Source organism: Macrobrachium nipponense, chromosome 43, assembly GCF_015104395.2.
Source record: "Macrobrachium nipponense isolate FS-2020 chromosome 43, ASM1510439v2, whole genome shotgun sequence".
In the NCBI taxonomy this organism is placed as follows: Eukaryota; Metazoa; Arthropoda; class Malacostraca; order Decapoda; family Palaemonidae; genus Macrobrachium; species Macrobrachium nipponense.
Genome location: NC_061104.1, coordinates 5,494,279 through 5,511,778, shown reverse-complemented (window position 1 = coordinate 5,511,778; position 17,500 = coordinate 5,494,279). Strand labels below are relative to the sequence as shown.

Sequence of the window (17,500 nt, the reverse complement as noted above, 5' to 3'; positions counted from 1 at the left end):
CCGATACCAAAATGTTACGCTATCTTTCAAAATGGAATGAAAGAGCATAAATAATATTCAATCACAACTTTCTTCACCAACGTCAAAATGGTTTTTCTGCCATAAAATGATCAATATTAAACTTAGTCATGCCACAGTGTCGTGTTTTTTAAATCTCGTTGCCGTGCGTTGCCTAAAATCACGAACCCTCAGCAATGTTTGGGCAAAACTGTTTTGCCTAAAGGCGAAAGTGTTAAGTGTTAGTGTTATGTGACCAGCAACATAAACGTTGCACAGTTTCATGCCTACCGGGAACCAGATGTAAACAGTTATATAAGTTCTGTAAACAATGCATGAATTTTCATCTTCATTAAAATTGATCTTTTTCCTTTTTTTTTTTTTTCTATATTTTTTTATCTTCATTAAAATTTATTTATCTATTTTTTGGTTTTCTGTATTTTATACAAGATCGACTAAGACAATATGCTATAAATAACAGAAAATATGTTAAAATAGTATGGAATAAAATCCTTTTATATTCCCCAAAAATATTGCGATACCAGGAAACAAAATTCTATTATATTTTCCTCAAAAACACCGCCATACCATGGAACAAAATATCATCTAAATTTCCCCAAAAATATCGAGATATCATGAAATAAATTTCATTTCATTTTTCAAAAAAAAAAAAAAAACAAAAAAAAAAAAAAAAATAAATAAATAAAAAAATAAATAAATAAAAAAAATCGCCACAGTACTGAACACAATTCTTTCAGTACCGCATATAGTGGATCACGTGAGGTGCACTGATGTCACAGCACTCCTACGAGGAAAAAAAATCGCATATAGTAAAAAATAAAACCCTGACCTGGGTACTGAAAACTCTTAAAATGGGTCAAAAGAAGAAAATAACATTATGTATTTTAAAAAAAACATGACCTGGGTACTGAAGACACTGGGAATAGATCAGCGAAAGAAAAACTACATTATATTGTAAAAAAAAAATAGGTTGGGTACTGAAGGCACTGGAAATAAGTCACAAGAAGAAAAACTGCATTATATTGTAAAAAAAAAAAAAAAAAAAAAAAAAAAAAAAGCTGGGTACTGAAGACATTGGGTATGGGTAGGTCACAGGAAAAAAACACTGAATTATATTATAAAAAAAATTGGGCTGAGTACTTAAGACACTGGGTATAGGTAAGAAGAAAAAAAACTACATTATATTGTGAGAAAAAAAAAAAGCTGGGTACGAAGACATTGGGTATGGGTAGGTCACAGGAAGAAAAACTGAATTATATTGTAAAAAAAAAAAAAAACATTGGTCATAGGTCACAAGAAGAAAAACTGCATTATATTGTGAAAAAAAGGGTGGGTACTGAAGACACTGGGTATAGCTCAAGAGGAAGAAACACTGAATTATATTACTAAAATAAAAAGATAAAAAAAATATGACCTAGTAGGTATTTGAGACACTGGGTATAGCACCTGGGCATCACTGACCTTCGCGTATAGTAGCCAGGGCGAGCTGGTTGAAGACAATGGTTTCGCAGACGTCCCCATAACTACACAGGCTCATCTGAGAGGCTGCCAGGCAATATGGCGTCGCCAGTAGTACTAACAACAGACTAGCGTACCTCATGGTGAGGTTTCCTTGTGGGATACGAACCTAATTTTTTTATAGCTTACGAACCTAACGCTTTTTGTTTTGCTCTTATGGGCTACGAACCTAATTCTTTTTGCTTGTTTTTTTATAGCATACGAACCTAAAGATTTTTTTGTGTTGCTTTTATGGGTTACGAACCTATTTTTTTTTTTTTTTATAGCTTACGAACCTAAAGTTTTTTTAGTTTTGCTCTTATGAGCTACGAACCTTTTTTTCGCTTTTTTATTGCATACAAACCTAAATTTTTTTTTTATAACATAAGAACCTAAAGCTTTTTGTTTTGCTCTTATGGGCTACGAGCCAATTTTTTTCTTTTTGCTTTTGTGTTGCATACTAACTTAAAACATATTTTTCTGCTTTTCTTATAGCATGCGAGCTTGACTTTTTTTTCTGTTGCATACAAACCTAATATATATATATATATTATATATATATATATATATATATATATATATATATATATATATATATATTGCTTTTCTTATAGCATACGAACTTGAAGTTTATTTATTTATTTATTTTTTTTTGCTTTATGCTATACGACCCTGAATAATGATATACGTATATATTTTCTTGCTTTCCTTTTGTCATTTGAGCTTAAATTTTATTTTATATTTTTGGCTTTACTTATGGCATACGAACCTAATTTTTTTTTACTTGATTATGTCTTACGAACCTAAAATATTAAGATTTTTTATGTCATATGAACATGACATTTTTTTTAATATCATACGAACCTTTTTTTTTATTTTTTTTTTTTGCTTATTGTATAGCATATGATCATAAATGTCATACGAACATAATCTTTTTTGTTTTGATTCTTTTGCTGCATACGAACATAAACTTTTTTTTTAATTATTTTTTTTATGTCATATGAACCAAAAACCTTTTTATTTCTTTTTCTATGACATACAAACCTAAACTCTTCTTTTTTTAATGTCGCACGAACCTAAATTATTATTGTTATATTTTGCTTTATGTTTTTTTTCTATTAATTTTCCTATTTTTCTTAGTAACCCTTCAATTAATCTCATCACGTAAAATCCTTTCTTTAAGGATTAAGGAATACTTAAAAAAAACATAGCTCCAGTAAGCGAGGAAACGCTAAGTGACATTACAAATTGCTATTTAATACATTCTCGCATCAGTTGGCGTTTCCGGTTTAGGGCGGGCAGGGCCAGGAGGCGAATTTACTCCCAACCAGTGCCACCGCCTCCGTCTCGTCTTATCGCGGGGCTGAGTGCCACCACCACCACCATCATCAGCTGACAGTGCCAGATCATGCCCACACGCTGTTCGTGCCCCTTCTTCTTGATATTCTCTCTCTGTCTTTCTCTTCTCCATAGATATAGCCTAAGTAAGGTAGCGGGGCAGTGCCACAGTGACAGAACGTACCCACATGCTGTTCGTGCCCCTTCTTCTTGATTTTCTCACTCTCTCTCTTTGTCTTTTCTATAGCTATATAGCTGAGTGAGGTAGGGTGATGGGTGAGTGTGGGGAGGGGGGACAGTGCCACAGTGCCAGAACATACCCACACGCTGTTCGTGGCCCTTCTTGATTTTCTCTCTCTCTCTCTCTTTCTTTTTTCCATAGATATATAGTTGAGTGAGGTACGGTGGTGGAAGGGGGGGGAGGGGGCGGATGGCAGTGCCGTAGTGCCAGAACATACCCACATGCTATTCGTGCTCCTCTCCCTCTCTCTCTCTTCCTCTTCATTGATATATATAGCTTGAATGAGGTCATTTTTCTTAAATTTTTCCTTTATTTTTTTCTCTCTCTCTTTCATAGATATCTAACTTGAATGAGGCGCAGATTTTTTGGACTCTCTCTCTCTCTCTCTCTCTCTCTCTCTCTCTCTCTCTCTCTCTCTCTCTCTCTTTTCTATGAATATATAGCTTGAGGTTTTTCCTCATTTTTTTAATGTTTTATAAAGCGTGACGTCACTGGGAATTTCGGGTGGGCCAGCTTGTTTTTATCGTAGTCCTTATCGTTTGCACTCACTCCCCGGTTTGATTTGTAAGTCATAAGTAATGTTGATCTGCAAGCACTCGGATACAGAAGCATGTATGTACATACATACATACATATGTACTTATGTATATATTTAAAATATATATATCATTATATATATATATATATATATATATATATATATATAATATATATATATATATTTATATATATATCTCCATTGTCTTAGAACTGAAGTCATTGTCTTCATGTCCATAGAACTGACGTCATTGTCTTTATTGTCTTAGAACTGATGTCACTGTCTTCATTGTTTTAGGACTGACGTCATTGTCCTCATGACCTTAGAATTGACGTCATTGTGTTCAATGTCTTAGAACTGACGTCATTGTCTTAGAACTGATGTTCTTATCTCCATTGTCTTGGAACTGGCGTCATTGTGTTCATTGTCTTAGGACTGACGTCATTTCCCTCATGACCTTAGAACTGACGTCATTGTCCTCATGACCTTAGAAATGACGTCATTGATTCATTGTTTTACTGTAGATTACAGGCAGCAAGAATAAAAAAAAACTAAAAAAACTCAACACTCAAGAACAGAAAGAAAATACACTGAAGAATGCCATACATAATTCCCACAGTGAAATTGGAAAGAAAAATGGAGTGTAGGGTGGCCTGGAATATTCCAGTCCAGTATTCCAGCCCCTTTAAATGGCGCCATTCGTGCGGACGGCCATTTAGGCAGTAATTGTTTATTTAAAAAAAACATAAATGTTTGTGATATGATCTCTATACAATGGGACGGTGTCAAAATTCTCCCACACTGTTAATACGAAATAATGATAGCTATATTTAAAAAAAAAATTATTTAACGTGAATTTCGAGTCGATCTGGAAACAGGAATTCACGAAATTTATGACATTTGTGAAATTTATATTTTTCCAGAGCAGGAATCCGGAATCTTTTTTTCATTATAGAATGGCACAGCGATTCGAACAATATGTGACATTGTTATATAAATGAAAGTATAAAATACTATTTTTTTTAGGTTTATTTTTTAAACAATTTCTACCTGTCTCACAGTAGCGTGAGTTCTTCCAATTATTTTTGGACCGTTTTCGAAATCTTTATTTCGATTTTATTTGCTTAGGGTGAAATTCAAAATTTTTCCCTTGTTAGAGTACCAAAATAAATAAATAAATAAATAAATGAATAAATAAATAAATAAATAAATAAATAAATAAATAAATAAATAAATAAATAAATAAATAAGAAATAAATAAATAAAAAATCTAATTGGTTCATTATGTATTTTGAATGACTTGCTCAGGATGGAACTCAAAAATATTCTCTTGTTAAATTACCAAAATAGATAAATAAATAAATAAATAATAAATAAAAAATAAATAAGAAGTCTTTCTAATTGGCTCATTATGTATTTCGAAATGACCTGCTAAGGAATGAAACTCAAAATATTATCTTGCTAGATAAAAAAGAAAATAAATAAATAAATACATAAAAAAAATACAACAAATATCTTTCTAATTGGTTGCTTAGGATGAAACTCAAAAATATTCTCTTGATAGATTACAAAAAATAAAACTAAAAAATAATAAAGTAAAAAAAATGTATTCTAATTACTTCGATTTATCAAACCACTCTGATCAAGTTCCAGAAGACAAACGAACTGTCATAATTACAATGCAAATGTCGTAAAAGAGGCCATGTCCTGTATTCCCACGTCTTACTTCCCGGTACAGGCAAATTACCAACTGGAAATTATTCTCCCCGCTGGCTGGAAATTCCAGCAAAGTTCCCCATGCTATAATGGTTTCCATTACTCTTGATTATTGTCTCATAAATTATCATATCATTTGTCTACCTCCTATGTCTCAGATTATCAAGGAGACGTCACTCAATTGGAAATGGGAGTTTTCTGTTTAAGATTCTGCAGAAAAAATTATTTCCAGGAGAGAGAGAGAGAGAGAGAGAGAGAGAGAGAGGAGAGTTGGAGAGAGAGAGAGAGAGAGAGCCCTTTTTTCAAATCAGGCCGAATAATTTTTTTTTTAATTTTTCCCCTATAATATATTATATATATATTATGTATATATATATATATTATATTATAGTTATATTATTATATATGATACATTAGAGAGAGAGAGAGCCCTTTTTTAGAGGAGAGAGGAGAGAGAGAGGAGAGCCCCTTTTTAAATCAGGCCCGAATAATTTTTTTTTTTTATTTTCCCCAAATATATATATATATATATATATATATATATATATATATATATTATCTATATATATATATATATATATCTATATGAGAAGAGAGAGAGAGAGAGACGAAGAGAGAGAGCGAGAGAGAGAGAGAGAGCCCTTTTTTAAATAGGATATTTTTTTTTTATTTTCCCCCATTATATATATATATATATATATACAATTTTTTTTTAAATATATATTTATATATATATATATATATATATATATATATATATATATATATTATAGAGAGAGAGAGAGGAGAGAGAGAGAGAGAGAGAGAGAAACTTTTTTTTTTTAAATGTGGCCCGAATAATTTATTTATTTTCTTTATTTTCTCCCAAATATCAAGAAGAAAATGATTTGCCTCATCTAGTCCAAACTTTCACACGCTCATTCTGATTGGCTCTATTCAGACAAGTCACGATTCTGTGAAATTGTTGATGTTTTTGTCACGCGTGAAATATATTTCCGCGAATATTTTTATTTTTACAAAAACTCCCCTTAGCCCAGAAGTAAAATAATTCATAAATATCAAAGAGCCTACACGGAACGCAAATCTCCGTCAAGGCTGACCAATCCATCCAAAAAACTATACATATATATATATATATATGATATATATATATATATATATATAGATATATATATATATATATATATATATATATATATATATATATATATATATATATATATATATATGTATATAAGTCTATCACATTACCATGATTCATATACATATATGGAACTACAAATGTCCTTTAATATCTAATTCGCTCTACCTCGGAATTAATATATTTTCATATATGCTTAACCGAGGGGGAATTTATTAAGCGATAATAGAATTGGCGATCGACAGGCGCGAACCAGCGACCTCTCAACAATAGCTTGCCATGGCAAAATAATTCAGACGCAACTCACAAAAAAAAAAAAAAAAAACCAGCTGTTTTGAAAGGCAGATGAAATTATTATTGTAAACTCAATCGAGAATATAGACTATTATTTTTCCCCGTCGCATTGTCCTAACAAACGTAATTTTTATTTCGGGGAAACAATATAGTGAGAACGTTTGAATATTCCCAATAATATTACCTATTTCTGTCCACAGAAAAAAAAGCCCCATCCCAGAATTATAATTCTTTCTGTAATGCGTAAATTATTGCCTGTAAAAAAGAGAGAGAGAGAGAGAGAGAGAGAGAGAGAGAGAGAGAGAGAGAGAGAGAAAGACCCCCGCACTGACAACCAGTCCTCATACATAATTCCGGATTATAATTCCGGATTATTCGGCAGCTTACAGCCCTCGGAATTTCCCAGGAATCGTCACTCCATTCCTAAGAATGTGGGAATATTTTTTTTTATACTCTGGTGATAAGGCGTACTACTATATATATTCTGCAAGGCTGGTTTTGAGAGAATAAGGTTGTTGATAACAGGAAGGTAAGGAATACAAAAATATTATATATAAATATAGATATATATATATATATATATATATATATATATATATATATATATATATATATATATATATTATATAGGAAGGTTGGGGCATCTGGAACGCTGTAGATTTAATAAAAATAGGATGGAGAAATGCCAGCGTAGCATCATACATTTATTTTCCAAATTTTCGAGACTTTGGGTCACATCATCAGGACTGTAAAATATACAAAATATACAAATTAAAAAAAAAAAACTTAGTATTATTATCAATAAAAATATAACAACATAAAAGTTAAATATAATAATTTAAAAAGTGAACTATAAAAAAATTTTAAAAATTAAAAAATTCTTCACTTTTTAATTTTTTTAGTTCATTTTTAAAATGATTATATTTTACTTTTATGTTGTTCCATTGTTATTGATAATAATACTGAGTCTTTTTTTAATTGGTATATTTTTTATATTTTAAAGCCCTGATGATGTGACCCAAAGTCTCGAAAATTTGGAAAATAAATGTATGATGCTACGCTGGATTTTCTCCATCCTATTTATATTATATAAATATAAATATATATATATATATATATATATATATATATATATATATATATATATATATATATATATATATATATATCTGTATATATATTTCTCACGTCTACATTGTATATAGTGTTCCATATTCTATTTTCGATGTTATAGACTACAATAAGACACTGAATCTAATAGGGCCTATTTACACTGAATTTTTTTTTATTTTTTTTTTTTTTTTTTTATTTTTACAACATTCTAATGAAAGTCTCCTATCTCCTATGTTCATCATTTCCTTCATTTAACTTATTATTTTAATTTTCTATCTCTCCTCTCTTCCTTTAATGTCTTCGCAAGCCACCGCTTAACTCACAACTAACTGAATTATCACTGACACTTGGGTACATAAAGCTAAAATATGCCCCTGTGCAAAAATGATCTAGGATGACCCAAAGTCGTTGACCTACCTGGTTTTAAGTGAGCTGACGTCATCATCGGGCCTGAGGTGTGAAGGTGTTGTAAACGACGAGAACTAGAAGGTTGGCCATCAGTATAGTCAGCACCAGCATCCCTGAAATTGAAATATGGTTAACCTTAGCTAAGTTTTAGATATATATATATATATATATATATATATATATATATATATATATATATATATATATATATATATATATATGCAGGTAGATAGCTATATCATCAACTGCAAAATAAGAATTATTCCAGCATACGACTTAACCTATAAAATAAATTGCAATTGTTTGTTTGTTTGTATGGTGTTTTTACGTTGCATGGAATCAGAGGTTATTCAGCAACGGGACCAACGGCTTTACGTGACTTCCGAACCACTTCAAGAGTGAACTTCTATCACCAGAAATACACCATCTCTGACCCCTCAATGGAATGCCCGAGAATCGAACTCGCGGCCACCGAGGTGGCAGGCCAAGACCAAAATGACCACACCACTGAGGTGCTAATATAAATTGCAGTTGAAAATTTTTATTCAATACGAATAACAACATCCATCTACGTCTGTAATTACTTTACAACACTTATTAGCTTTACAATACTTTTTTCCCTAAAGTGAACTTAACCCTTTTTCCCAAAGGATTTGAAGACTATTGTTCCATTGCTACAGTGAGTAGTTTTTGCTTACTCGAGGAGTAAGCCTATAAACTACCTTTTTGTTGGTGTTATTGCTGTTCTTCTTGGGGGGTAGGAAAGGTCTATTGAAAAGCCTAAAAAGGTCTGAAAAAGATGTTTTGCGTTGTGTTAAAGATACAAGAATTTTATGATAGGATATTTATGATTTATTTATTTGAATGAAAATGTAAAAACTGAATAATGTTTATGTTAATCGGTACAGAACAATTATATTGCTAAAAAAAATACGGCGTATTCATTTTAATTTTCGTTGGTGAAACAAGGCTCTATTTGACCTTAGATTTTAGCGTATTTTATTTTACATTAAGTTAGGAATATAATCTTTAGAACTTATGTGTGAGGGGAAGATCTTGCTCGCATCCCCAGTAAGCTGGAGGTCGGATTACGCCTTGTTCGAGTTAACTCCGTCACTTTTCAGTTCTTTTCGTTCTCCACAACTCTTATGATATAGTTCTAGTGGATACAACCCCGAGCTACGAAAACAGTGACAAAGAATTTTGATCCTTATCGCCCTGTGGAATAAGACTCAAATATTCAGTTTTAAAAAAATGGAGAGATTAAAGTTAATTCAGGAGAGAATCCAGTTTTTAATTTTAGGCAACGGAAAAAATTTGTAACATATCGGAGGGACAGTTTTTTTTTTTTTTTTTTGCTCGATATTGCTTTTTATAAAGGACGTGGACGTTGACTTTTTACGGTATAATTTACAAACAAACTAATAGATAAATAAGTAAATAAAAAAAATAAATAAATAATTAAATACATAACTGAGTTTTTTACTTATGATTAATTAATCAGGTTTTATTTACTTATTAATTATCTAATTTAACTTATGAATAGATAAATAATATTTTCATTTAATGAATAAACTATTTAATAAGTTATCTAATTATTTTTGTTAATTGATTTATTTATTATTTATTTATTCGTGAAAAAATAATTCAATAATTGAACAATTTATTAAAAAAAAAATTTCCTAAAAGAGACACCGACTAAAGTTAATTAAGACTACCTGTAAGAGAAAGGTAAAAGAAAGAGACAAGAGAAAGGCAAGAGAGAGAAGCAAGAGAACGTAAAAGAAAGAAGCAAGAGAAAGAGACGAGAGAAAGGTAAGAGCAGAATTTTCTTACCAGCCGTTTTCATTGCTTTAATGCAACCTTCCGTTTTCTATTGGTAGGGTAAACCAAGACAATTCACAGACACACACACACACAGAGGAAACAAATCTCTACGCATTTCCTTACGCACTCAAATACTCCCCCAGGGGAAGACGGGGAACCCCAGGCCCAAGACAATAAATCACGAACAGAGAATTGCAATTTCATATCAACAGAAATATTTCCCGTGGAGTGAATTCTGGGAGACAATATTTCATTCTTTGTTTATTTAAGAATGACATATCATGTTAGCACATTTTTCTCCTCCTCTCTCTCTCCAAACCTGTGATGTCCTAATGTTTATAATACGCCTTTCGTTCAAATACTAAAAGATTCCTTTTCCCGTCAAAACCCTTGCAATTAATGTAAGTAATTTCTCTCTCAATAAGCAATTAATGCCCTGGTGATCATACGCATTTTGCTCAAATGCTACATTCTTAATCCCGCCAAAAATGCTTCCAATAATGTTTGACATTTTTGCAATTCCATTCTGCTTATAATTCAACAAATGCATTATGTTACTCTTCACTCTCTTCTACAATATTCAGTATTCCGTAATAGCTATAATGGAATTAAGTCTCGTAGATTATCTGAGTTTTTTTTCTCTATAAATGTCAATAGTCTGCTCAGTATCTACTCTACACTTGATAGTAACTTATCTGCGTTTTATTATACCTCCATTAGTTTACGTAAAATGGTTTGAGACATTTTACCTATTATTTTTAACAAAGCATTTTTTTTATTTTTCCCTCGAGAAATATTCATTGAATCCTGCCTTGAAGTTAGATAGTATGTATAGACATTGTGGTATTTATAAAAGACCGAGAAACAAAGTATCACACTTTACAATCAATTGTACTGTAAAAAAAAAACTTTCCTTTTAATTATTCCCGAGACATTTTACTTAAACTTTGCCAAACATCGAGTTTCTATGCGATACCTAAAGTCCAACGTGAAAGATTTTGAACTTAATAGTAAACTATTAACGAAATCAAGGAATAGTTCTTTACGAATTCGTCCCAGAAATATCGTGGATTAAAATAACAGCGGCCACTTTATCCTGAGTGGATTGTCTCCACGAGAGTAAAAGGAATTTAGTGAAAGACTTCGGTAAAAGACTATAGTCTTATCCTCCATTTTACCGAGGTATATTGCTACGGTTATTTTGAAGAGTTTCTCTCTCTCTTTCAGATGATTCTCGTTAAAATGAAGACAGCTATCGTTTCCAGGAATATAGGCTCTATATCTCTCTCTCTGCCTTTCTCTCCCTCTCGCTGTCTTTCTCTCTCTCTCTCTCTCTGTTCTTCATGCAATATTCTTTTACCCTCTCATCCTGAGTGCTGTTGGGTTATTATAGTCCATGTGGCGGCATCATGTTTTTATGAGCTGTTTAACAAACTTTATTTTCCCGAAGGTTTTATACACACACACACACACATATATATATAAATATATATATATATATATAATAATATACATACATAAATATTATATATTATATATATATATATATATATATAAAAATATTATTATATATATATAATATATATATATATATTATATATATATATATATATATATATATATATATATAATACATATATATATATATACAATATATATATATCATATATATATATAATATATGTATATATATATATATATATATATATATATATATATACACTATACATTTATACGTGCATACATATATATATATATATATATATATATATATATATATATATATATATATACATATATCATATGATAATAACTTGATCACGAAGTATATAAAACGTAATGCTATTTATAAATAAAGGTTTTTTGCAACGAAGGAAAAAATGAAAAAGTGAAATAGCCAAGTACTTTCGGTCCTGTTCGGACCGAAAGTACTTGGCTATCTCGCTTTTTCATTTTTTCCTTCGTGGCAAAAAACCTTTATTTACATATACATATATATATACATACATACATGTGTGTATTTTCAGGAAGCAAACTCAAATCATATGACGCTTTTATTTATTTAACAAGTTAACAAAACCAATCTACCAATTCAACGAGACAGGGCAAACTCAAAACGATCTTCTTCTAACAAGGGCGACATAACCAAGATAGCCTAAGTTGTTAGCAACCCAGCACCAGGTCAGATGACCTTGATTAACAAGGCAACAAGACCAAGTGACCTAGAAAAAAAAAAAAAAAAAAAAAAAAAGGTCCCATTCCCGGCCTCAGTCGACTGATAAAAGTGTATTTTCGCCCCCCTGAATCGACCATTTTATACGACCCAGTTCGTATGGGGGGAAGGGGAAATTAGAGAGAGGGCGTTAAATGATGATTGTTGAGAGAGAGAGAGAGAGAGAGAGAGAGAGAGAGAGAGAGAGAGAGAGAGAGAGAGAGAGAATTAAACAGCATAGAGGGGAATTTATTTTTCAAATGGAGTAATGAAATACAAAGTCGTATTATCTTGGTTCTTTAATAATAATAATAATAATAATAATAATAATAATAATAATAATAATAATAATAATAATAATAATAATATCCCAGAAGCCTCTTTGCGCACCTTGCTGGACATCTGTACGAAGAGGGCCCCCTTCTCCACCCACCGAGGACAGATGTTCCGTCAGAAAGATGGCGTTGCCATGGGCTCTCCTCTGGGAGTCCTTTTTGCCAACTTCTATATGGGCACCGTAGAAGAGAGGGTCTTCGCCCAGAGCCAGCACCCCCGCAAATACGCCTGTTACATAGACGATATCTTCGTGCAAGTCGACACCGAGGATGAGGTAGAAGCCCTACGTCGCCGATTCCAGCAATGCAGCGTGCTAAACTATAGTCGAGTTTAGCACCAACGATCGGCTCCCCTTCCTCGACGTCCTTATAACGAAGACAGAAGACGGTCTCCGCACTTCTGTCTACACGAAGAAAACTAATTTAGGAATGTGCCTCAACGGGGATAGCGAGTGTCCAGACAGGTTTAAGAACACTACTGTCAAGGCCTTTGTGAAAAGGGCCCTCTCCCATTGTTCTACCTGGCAGGACACACACCTCGAGCTTGATAAAGCTTCACAGATGCTCGTGAATAACGGATATTCCAATAAGCTCATCAATCGAGAAGTGCATACCGCCCTCGAAAGATGGTACTCGAACGAGCAACAAGACCCACGACCCCGCCCCACCGAGAACATCACGATATATTATAAGGCCTTCATGCACTCTCAATACCGCGAGGAGGAGAAGGCGATGAAGAAGATCATTAAGGAAAACATCCTCCCCATTGAAGAAGGCAAAATAGTGGACCTTATAATATACTACAAAAACCGTAAAACAAAAGACCTTATCATGAAAAATAACCCCTCACCGCCATCAGGAGACCCCCTCAAGCAGACGAACGTAGTATACCAATACATATGCCCCGCCCGAGGATGTCCTGGGAAGTACATTGGAATGACTACCATGCGTCTTGCGAAGAGAATCTCCTGTCATGCCCAAGAACCACGCCCTCACCGCCCACCGAGACACAATCTCCCGCGACTGTATCATCCGTAACACCAGGATAATAGGGAGCAAGGCTCTCCCTTATTCTATATACCTTGATAGGGAGAGCACCCGACCCTCGCCGTCTGCGCCTCCTGGAGGCGTTACTCATCCAGGAACAAAAGCCCTCCATGAACACGACACAGGAGGCCTTTTTGCTCCCGACCTGCATCCGAAGAAACACTCCAATAACGGCAAACATCACTATATCGCCGCCCGAAAACGCCCCAATCCAAGACGACATTAATACAATGAATAATACCAGCAGTGACATTAATACGATGAATAATACCGGCAGTGACGTCACGCGGCCATTATCCAATCAAAACGAAGCCCGGCGTGATGATATGCAGCTGAGAAGATCGGCGCGCCTGCTGAGCATGCGATCGGGAGCTGGCTTGAGCCCACAGCCAGGCAGCCAATGAAAAAGAAGCTCCCCACCCACGAGCCAATGAAAAGGCAGCGGCACGACGCCCCCCGCTGCGCCACCGCAATATAAGCAGCTGGACTCGCCTTCTCACTTCAGTCCTTCACCCACCTCCGCCCAAGAGGATGTCTGAGGTTTATTCAGACGAAACGTCCGGAAAGAATAGAAAGAATAGAAAAGAAATAGAGTTTAACATAAATTCTATCTGTAATAAACTCTACGGGATATACCCGAAAATTTGACTACCCCAACTGAAATTTTTACCAATAAAATCCAGTCGTTCTACCTAATTGAGATATGTCAACCTTCGGTGCGTTGCTCACCAGTTTAAGCAACAATGAGAAAGCAATAATTAGAAAAATAGAGAAGAACCTGAATAAAATTAATGCAGCTGAGGCAGCAATTACTTTTAATAAAACATGTTTAAAAGAGGGTTTACTCCCAGCATACAATAATAATAATAATAAAAATGATTTTTATTAACCAGAGACTATTTTTGATCTCTGGACAAGCCACAAATAATCTGGATTCTTCAGTTTAATTAAAGCTTTAGCAACAACTATAGATTAAATTACTCGGAAAGGTCTTTCAGAGACAGAAGTTGAGGAAAGGTACTAGAATCTGAGAGAGAGAGAGAGAGAGAGAGATTCTTACCTATATTAATCTCGAAGCGAAATTCTTAACTGGATATATTGTTCGGATATCCTAGATTAGATTACTGTGTGTGTGTGTGAGAGAGAGAGAGAGAGAGGAATTCTTCATTGGATATATATATTGTCCAGATGTCCTGGATTTGAGGCGCAATTGTTATTAAATGCTGTCTCCCAAACATACATATATATACATAAATCTATCTATCTATCTATATATATATATATATATATATATATATATATATATATATATATTACTTTCCAATAATACTTCATCCATTTTCGCAGCAATCATTAAAAAAAAAAGAAAAAAAAAAGAAAGGTCAGCTTCAATATTGTTTCATTTTCGAATTGCTCTCTGTTGCGACACATATGAGGTCAGAGCGATCTATATACTTTCTTTATTTACTTTCACATTCGACGAAATATTAACAATGGGTGAAAGCTTTCTATATATACACTTCCTGTGTATACTTTCCTATTTGTCGAAATATTTCAGTGTTGCTGTTGGTCGATATTAAAAGAGACATGTAAGTTGTGTTGACAGCTGAACGTGTATATCTGTGTTGGAGAGAGATAGAGAGAGAGAGAGAGAGAGAGAGAGTTTAAAATAAAATTCTATCCAATTAACACCTACAATGATTAAAAAATGCCCAACGAATTGTATCTTTAACTTGAATATTGCATCGAAAGCAAAAGAAAAAAACACACAAACACACGAAATAGATAGCTACTGTTAATGGCTTCCTTTGTGTGTATTTGTGTGTGTACGTGCGTATGTTTGTGTGCTTGCGCGCACATTAAGAATTGCACTGTCATTTATCAGTGGGGACAAGCTCTCGTAAATTAAATGATCTCCCCCAAAGTAGTGTGTGTGTGTTTGTGTGTGTGTTGGCACTTCTGTCAACCTTCTAGGAGCAAAAATTGTGGGCATTAAAGCTCAGGTCATACCCTCTCCTTGACGTTACATTTGCGAGAAAGGACATAAAATATAAATTAAATATTTTATAACATTAAAAATCCTTTTCGGCGGGTATGAAATATGTTAGCATTACAGTTCCTACATTTGCGAGACATAAAATAAATATTAATTAATATAAACTTAAAAAATCCCTTTCAAAACGTGTGAAATATCCTTTTTAAGTAAATTTAAGGGTCTTCTATAGAATATACTATACGCTACTCTCAAAGAAGCCCGGTATTCTGTAATGGCTGTCCTCACTGAATAAACGGAACAGAATGAGTGATTTTGTTTCATCAATATGGAATACATCTTCGTAAGCTGCTTACGAATTCGTAGGTGCTGTACGAAATATCTAAAATAATAAAAAAGTAGACTTTGCGCTACGAATTGTGAATAGTGGAAAATATACCCGTTCTGTTTTAAGAGAATTAATGTCTTATTGCAAGAGTGATGCACTATGTAAACTGGGAAATGGATTTTTTTTTTTAAGAAATTACAGCTGAGCAGACTACCAAGTTTCCAAATGATCTTTCACACACACACACACACACACACACACACACACACATATATATATATATATATATATTATATATATTAAATATATATATATATATATATATATATATTATACATGAATAAATTATCACATCACTAATAATAATAATAATAATAATAATAATAATAATAATAATAATAATAATAATAAGAATAATAATAATAATGATAATCCTGAAGATATCCGAAAATATCATCAATATCATCTTCATCATGACACCAACTTACAACTCACAACTCACAAGCCGATCAACACCCCAACAATTCATCGCCTCATTACATATCCACGTGAACCTATTACTATTATTAATAAAAAATACCCGTTAATATTTTTTTTTTTATCCCGGAGGGAGCAAAAACAAAGAGTAATTAGGATACCCGGGAGCTGTCATACTGTAATTATTTACATGTGACGTGTAATACCCCACAATGACTAATGACCCTGATAATTGTCTCCTGATAATTGTTAAACCCCCCTCCCTATCATATAATTGTTATTAAAGCAGGCTACAGGATAGTGGTTAGTGCGTTTGACAGGTGTTTGCCTAGGTTTTGTTTGGCTTTGTTTGATGGTTTTTGCCTTTGATTGTTGTCTAGGTAAGTGCAGAGGTATAGCGATTGATGACACGAGAGAATTCTGTCGCAATAAGGCGCTGGCATATGCCCGAATGTGAAGCCATTTGGGCAAATTAGTGGTTCTTCAGGGTACGCCAAACACTTTTAGTTTTCTGTAAGTGAAAACTATTGTGATGGCTTTGTATGTCCGTCTGCCCTCAGATCTTGAAGTTTTGTCTGTCCTCAGATCTTAAAAACTACAAAGGCTAGAGAGCTGCAAATTGGTGTGTTGATCATCCACCCTCCAATCATTAAACATACCAAATTGCAGCCCTCTAACTTCAATAGTTTTGATTTGATTGAAGGGAAACGTTAGCTGCCATAGTTGTACTTCTAGCAGCGCTGTTGATGCCAACAGAATAGGCCACCAGCGAACCATGGCTGAATTTCGTGGGACGCGGCTAAGTGTTTTATGGGCAGGTGCATTTTGTACTTGCTTGATAATGCCTACAGTGCACCACGTGTGGTGCTTTGTCGGCACAGCATTCCTGCGTGGAGGAACACTTTTCGAGATGGTAAATTCTTCCTGTGTTGCAAAAATTCGTCTACAAAAGCTACGAAATTCACCTGGAACAATTA

At 33.3% G+C, this 17,500-nt stretch overlaps 2 protein-coding genes across 4 annotated transcripts in view; both read right to left on the bottom strand.

Annotated features, from left to right (window-relative positions):
* Positions 1 to 17,500, bottom strand: part of LOC135214010 (uncharacterized) — a 141,659-nt gene that overhangs the window by 30,026 nt on the left and 94,133 nt on the right. The window lies entirely within an intron of this gene.
* The window catches only part of LOC135214009 (angiopoietin-2-like), a 131,594-nt gene that overhangs the window by 41,169 nt on the left and 72,925 nt on the right, over positions 1 to 17,500 (bottom strand). The window lies entirely within an intron of this gene.